Genomic DNA, 6,895 nt, shown 5'->3' on the forward strand with positions numbered 1-6,895 from the left:
AAATGTTTCACTTAGCAATGGAAATTGTGAGCTCAGTTGTGGTTGTAAGTCAAGGACTACTTGTACTTCTTGAGCATGTTAGAAAAACTCACAGCCTGTGATTACATTTATTATTTTTTTCTGGTCGCTCCTTTTAACACACTGTTTGAGATTAGTCAGTTCAACCTGTATGAAATATTGTTTGGTGGTAATCAAACAAAGGATGGGTTTTATTTAACTTTTGGAATAACAATTTTAATGTGATCCGACCAAACCAGAAATGTATAAAATCATGTTTAGATTTTGCTGTTACCACCTTCTTTATAATGTTAAAATATGGTTTCTAGCATCCTATTTACTTACAACACAGGTTTTCTTTTCTCAAAGTAGTGTCCAATGTAACAAACAACAAAACAAAATTAAAGGTAATGACCCCAATTGAGTCCAAAATTTATGCTGTTAAATGAGAAATTTGTTAAGTGAGTTTTTACCCCATTTTGACTTGTTTTGCCAGATTTGTTAAGTGAATCACTGCAGTTGTTAAATGAGTAACATGGTTGTTAAGTGAATCTGGTTTCCCCATTGACTTTCCTTGTTAGAAGTTTGCAAAAGGGGATTACATGATTCTGGGACACTGCAACCATAAATGTGAGTCAGGTGCCAAGCATCCAAATGCAAATTGTGAAAAATAGCAATAACACTTGGACTTATATACCACTTCATAGTGCTTTACATCCCTAAGCGGCTCAGAGAGCCATCATATTGTCCCCAACAATCTGGGTCCTCATTTTACCCACCTCGGAAGGATGGAAGGCTGAGTCAACCTTGAACCTGGTGAAATTCGAACTGCCTGCTGGCAGATGGCAGTCCGCAGAAGTAGCCTGCAGTACATAAGTCACTTTTTCCAATGCCATTGACGGTAACTAAATGAATTGTTGTAAGTTGGGAACTACCTGTTGATCAACATTTAGAGGAAAATGGCATGAAGAACGCAAGAGTTTTTTTTTCCTCCATTGCCACAGTACACTACTGAAATTTTAATGAGGTTTCTGCTCTAAGTTCAGGAATATAGGCAGTTATGGGAAGTGTGTGTTTATGTACTGCATAAAGTTGAGTTTCTTGTTTTCATTGTGTACCCCTCCTAGAATTCTTAGCCAGAAAGTTTGATTGATTCTTATAGGTATATGCAACAGGGCTTGAAAAGCAGCTGACTTTCAGATTCTAATAGTCTAAATATATGCTGGAGTTACTTGAGAACTTAAGATATCTACCATCCTTAGGCAACGAGCTCTGTAATGATGCTCCGCATATTGCTTCAAGAGAGGAAAAAATAGATGGGAACTGAACAGGTGGACAACAATAAATCTTTCTTGAACTTGCTGTTTCATTTTCCTCACCAAAGCAGCTGACCAATTCTGTACAAAGTATTGTATATGTTTATTATATTCCAAATGTGTTCTGTGCTAAAGGAATAGCTATAAATAACTAATATGGATAAAGAATCATGCAAAAATAATTACGTCTTTCAATTGGTTTATCTACTGGTGTATCTAGTATCCATGCAGACTTATAATGTGAAACAATGTATAATACATTCAGTTTACTATGGAAGATTCATAGTACTATATTATGTACTATATTAAATTTAGGAGAGGAAATCCAGCAAAACAATAAAATGAAAGCACTAGTATACATCAACATGAGCAACACAGGTTTTTAACAAATGCATGACATTGAATTAGAATATATTTAGCAATAAGGATTGTAAAAATAGTACACAGTATTAAACACTATTAATTTCCATATGTTGAAAAATTTCAATGCAACCAATCACATACATTATTGAAAAATATCTTTATTTCTTTATAAAGAAATATGTTTTCACTGAATTATTTTTTTAATGTGACAATTGAACGGAGTGATTAAACAGAGTGAGTTCCATTAAGAAAAATAGGACAAACTCAAAGCATGGACAACTTTAGCTCATGAGTCATTCTTGCCATTGTACCAAAACCTGAACAGATTGAAGTCCTATATAACATCCAGAAGGAAGGAAGGTAGGAAAACAAGAAGGTTTTCAAGATCATCCTCGTTAGGGAATAAAATCTTTCTAAAGGTCTGACACTTAAATTTTTTATTGTGCAGTGGTTACAGTATTTCATAGGCATTTAAAATTGGAATGAACTATCCATATTATAAATTTGGAAGTTACAGCCCCTGCTTTACATAGGCAATTAAAGCTGCATTCAAGCTACATAATAAAAACGCCTGAAATACCATTGCTTTTAGGATTTTAGTTCTGTACAGAACATCTGCTGCACATCAAATGCTTAATTAGCTGTTGCAACTGTGTTTATCTTCTGTCTCTTTCTCTCCCTTCAGAATATTTCATTTCCCTCTGCTCGGCTTATAACTAAGTCAATAATTAATAATTAATAATAATAATAATAATAATAATAATAATAATAATAATAATAATAATAATAATAATAATAATAATAATAATAATAATAATAATAATAATATAAATTTATTTCTTAGCCGCACCCTCTCCCGAAGGACTCGGGGCGGCGTACAACGAAACATACGAAATAAATATGTAAACAAAACAAACATATAACAAAGACATACACTGAAACATACACAAGGAGGAGGTCGATTGATAAAACAATTAAAATACAGTATTTAAAACCCCTAGAAATTAAATATAATTAAAATACCCAGTTAAAAACCCGTCAGGAGCGATATGGTTAGATCAGAGTTGAGCCAGGCCAGCTGCTTGAAATAGGTGGGTCTTCAGCTTAATACGGAAGGAGCGGAGGTCAGAGGTATTCCTAATATCCGGAGGGAGGTCATTCCACAGGGCTGGGCCCGCCACAGAGAAGGCTCTACTCCTAGGCGCCGCCCCACGACATTGTCTAGCGGACGGCACCTGGAGGAGCCCCTCTCTGTGCGAGCGAATTGGTCGCAGGGATGTATGGGGCAGAATACGATCCCACAAGTAACTAGGTCCTAAGCCATGGAGCGCTTTAAAGATAGTTATCAAAACCTGTACCAAGATGTAGAGGTCAGTCTCCAGATTCACAGACCTAATCAAGTTACTTTTAACATTTTAAGCCATATTTTTCATGACAATAATCTATTCCAAAGTGGCAGCTTAAGGAAATCTTTCTGTCTTTATGACTGGATCAGAGGTGGTATTCAGCCAGTTCTGACAGGTTCTGGAGAAGTGGTAGTGGAAATTTTGAGAGTGGGGAGGGAATAGGGATTTTGCAGTATCCTTCCCCTTCCGTGCCCACAAAGCCACGGCTCAGAACAGGTAGTAAAAAAATTTAAATCCCACTACTGGACTGGATATGTGTATTTGCTTGCAGCATTGGCTGCCTTTGTGAAAACAGGTATGTGAAGTCCAAGTATGCTTGGATATAAAAATATACAAATGCGATTTTATATATGTATCTGTTCACACTTCTAAAATAAAAATCTATTTATAAATGATTGCGAATTCCCTTTGGCACAGCAACTAGGTTGCCTTGCATTTAAGCTGTAGGAATGTGCAAAACGTTCCATACAAAATTTGCTGTGGACATGGAACAGCTGGTTTCATGTTGTCCATGCCCGCGTGTTCCCAGGATTGTTTCTCCTAGATGGGGATAAAGGGATCTTTTCCCGATAAAGAGGCAGGGAGAGGAAAGAATTGGCAAGATTTGGGGACAAACAGACAGTGGAGTATATTGTGTTGGAATCTATTCATTCTGTAAAAGACACTTCAGGATTCCCCAGCACCACCATACCTAAAAAGGAGGTGGGGTTTCAATCACACATTTTTTATATACCCCCCGCTCCGTTGAATCCTAGAACTAACACAATTTGTTGCTTTTTATCAAACTGCAGTCATTTGAAGATACAATGGCTTATGCTGGGTTTGAAACAAAATGTATTTTTTTTAAATTTTGTGCACAATCCCTGTAAGATTCAACATTCAAACAAATATGCATTGGAAGATCTTGCCCAATTAATTTGACTGTGGTTCAGCAGCACCATTTACATTTATATGACAAAGTAGGTTGATATGCAGTATCACTTAGACTGGACATTTTACTCTTCTTCAGGACATTCATACAGTACAATAAATTATTGATTACATTCTAAATCAGAGGCCTCAAACTCAAGGGCCGGATCCTGGATCCGGCCCGCATGGTACTTAGATCTGGCCTGCGGGGCCACCCTGGAAACAGTGCAGGACCGGCCTGCAGTGCTTATGCCAGTGAAAATGGAGCTCAGGGTCGTGTGCGGCCTTCCCCAGCTCCGTTTTCATTTGCAGACTGTTGCAGGAGGCTGTGGCACCCAATAACAGAGCTCGGGAGCCCGTTTTCGCTGGCAGAGCACCTATGATGTCAAGCTGGCCACGCCCATCCCAGCCACCTCCACCCCGGCCCTCAGAGGTCAAACACAACCCTGATGCAGCCCTCAATGGAATTGTCAGGGCAGCCTCCATCAGTAACCAAGAAAGAAACCACTCAACTCCATTTTTCAGAATTAAGAGTACTTTTACTGGTTATGAGTAGAAAGCAGCTAGCAAAGCAAGATCTGAGGCAAAAGCCCACCTAATCATAGATATCAATATGTGACCCCACTCCCTCTCCCTAGTAACCCTAATCCCCAGTCCAATCCGCACACCCCACAGGTGTCATGTGGGCTGCAACTTCAAAACCCATCATCAGATTGGTATGCCGGACGGTTGGCCTTGGCGGCAATTCCACTATCTGCAGCATGCGCAGTAGATGGTGAGAAAATCACTCCCTTCTTCATTCACTCCTGTGCTGAAGCTTCCCCTCCCAAATACCATATTATCTCCCCCCCCTCCCCGTTTCAATGGCAGCCAAAAGCAAACAGCAAAGCTTGCTTACAGAAATTGAGTTTGACACCCCTGTTCTAAATGGCATCATAACAAAGACATGAGCTAATGTCCTTCTCCAAATTTGAAATTACAAAACCCATGAACTCAACAGGTTTAAGGGAACTGTCAGGGTAAATACAATGGCATTTTGTAAAAGTTGAAATTTAGGAAAGAGAAGGTTTCTATATAGTGCAGTGATGGCGAACCTATGGCACGTGTGCCATAGGTGGCACGCGAAGCCATTTGTCAGGGCACGCGAGGCGCTGCTCTGTCAGCTGGCCAGTGCGCATGCGCATGCTGACCAGCTGAGTTCACCGTTTTTAAAAGCCATTTTTTTGCCCTCCCCAGGCTCCAGAGGCTTTATAGGAGCCTGGGGAGGACGAAAAGAGCCTCCCCGCCCTCCTGGAGGCCTTCCGGAGGCTTCAGGGACCCTCTGAAACGCTCCATAGGTGTCAGGGTAGCCTCCGGACGGTCCCTGAAGCCTTCGGAATGCTTAAATTGACCCTCCGAGCAAACCGGAAGTCACTTCCGGTTTGCTTGGAGGGTCGTTTTAAGCGGACCGAAGGCTTCAGGGAAGCCTCCGGACGGTCCCTCAGCCTCCGGAGGGCCTCTGGGGGGGGGAGGCGGGAGAGGCTCTTTTCGCCTTCCCCAGGCCCCTATAAAGCCTCTGGAGCCTGGGGAGGATGAAAAAGGCATGTAAAAATAGGGGGGTCGCACCTGTTGTGCGTGCATGCGCACTGGGGGGGTCACACATTGCATTATGGGTGCGGCACGCCTGCACACGCCCCCCCTGCGCTCCCCCCACTTGTGGCACAGGAGCCAAAAAAGGTTCGCCATCGCTGATATAGTGTATTCAATCTTCCAAAATATACTGCAGTGGTACCTCGGTCCTTGTTGGTAATCCATTCCAGAAGATTTGCCAAATACTAAAACCAATGGGGTAAATCACGAGAAAAATCTGTGACTTATTCATTTGACCCATTATTACAGTTGGAAGAAATAGTGAGTCACAAAGCAGCCAACATCAACAAGTTCTTCCTTGCATGTCATTCCCTGGGAGAAAGACGACTACCAGGACAAGAAGCAGTCGAGTGCTAAGGTGTAACTCTATATACTAGGCAGTGGTGGGATTCAAATAATTTAATAACTGGTTCTCTGCCCTAATGATTTCTTCCAACAACCAGTTTGCCAAACTGCTCAGAAAGTTAACAACCAGTTCTCCCAAAGTGGTGCGAACTGGCTGAATCCCACCACTGATACTAGGTCAAATTAGAGTCAAAGCAGGGAGAAGAAAGTGATGCTAGCCTCTGAAACTGCATATTGGCACACATTTTAATAAAAAGTTGGTCTTGGAAGTTTTGAAAAATATATTCAAATTGAAATAACTATTTATCTACAATGAATACATATATTCATTGTAGGATTCAAAGGATTAAAAAGGTCTTTTAAAAAAGCAAGTGATTGATATTTAACTGAATCTAGCTTTCACTCACAAGGGAAGTTCTGCATCTTCTAAAATTTTAAATCCCCCCCCTTTCCCTACAATCTTCCAAATAAAATAATGCTAGAGCTTAATGATGCAGTCCTTCAATTCATACCGTTGGAAGAACTACAATATTAATCTGTTGCAGAACCCACCTCCATCCTATCCAATGTCATTTCTGCCTTACATTTGGCACTGATATTGCACTGGCCACCTCGGACACAAGAAAATCAGACTTTACAATTCTTCTTAATTTCTCAGTTCCTTTAATACTAAATCAGGATGATTTTTAATTCATCCACATGTACTGATGATCACAGATTTTATAAAATGATTCCATTCTTTCTGGACCCAAAAAATATCAAGACCGCAGATAGGTATTTATCTTACAATGTTCCCCATTTGCTATGTGAAGAATGCTATGAGTAATGAAAAAAATATGAATGGGTTTTTATTTATTGTGTATCATTTGTATCCACTGGTCAACCATTCAAGGTTAGGAACAGGGCAGGGAGCTTATTTTTCTTTTGACA

The sequence above is a fragment of the Natrix helvetica genome, assembly GCF_964273705.1.
Source record: "Natrix helvetica genome assembly, chromosome: 1".
Lineage (NCBI taxonomy): Eukaryota > Metazoa > Chordata > Lepidosauria > Squamata > Natricidae > Natrix > Natrix helvetica.